We start from the raw sequence: 449 nt of genomic DNA on the forward strand, positions 1-449 counted from the left end.
TTAAAACTTCATCCAAATAAATCCTGAGTTACGTGGTTACAAATATTCGGTCCTATAAAAATATTATGCAATAAAACAAGAAATGAAGCTCATGTTATTAGTGAGAAAAAAAGACCGAGAACAAGCTAATTTTTAAAATTTTTAGTCAATCATAAATTAATATTTCTGTTTTTTCCCTTTAGCGTGAGAATTTAAACTGACCATGTGAAGGGAAGGGAGAATCGTTGTTGACCCGGATTATGACTAATTGACTATGTGAAGGTGCAGTACGTTAAATGTTGTAGCCAGCCTTGATCAACTCTTTTTTGGCCACCACATATTTGGTTTTAGGACGGATATAGAAATTTTAATGTGCGGAAATCGAATTTTATACAAAATCTTTTAATTATTTTTTGTATTTTTTATTATATAAAAATAATTTATACATGATATGTAATCATTAAATTACT

The sequence above is a fragment of the Arachis ipaensis genome, chromosome B10 (assembly GCF_000816755.2).
Source record: "Arachis ipaensis cultivar K30076 chromosome B10, Araip1.1, whole genome shotgun sequence".
In the NCBI taxonomy this organism is placed as follows: domain Eukaryota; kingdom Viridiplantae; phylum Streptophyta; class Magnoliopsida; order Fabales; family Fabaceae; genus Arachis; species Arachis ipaensis.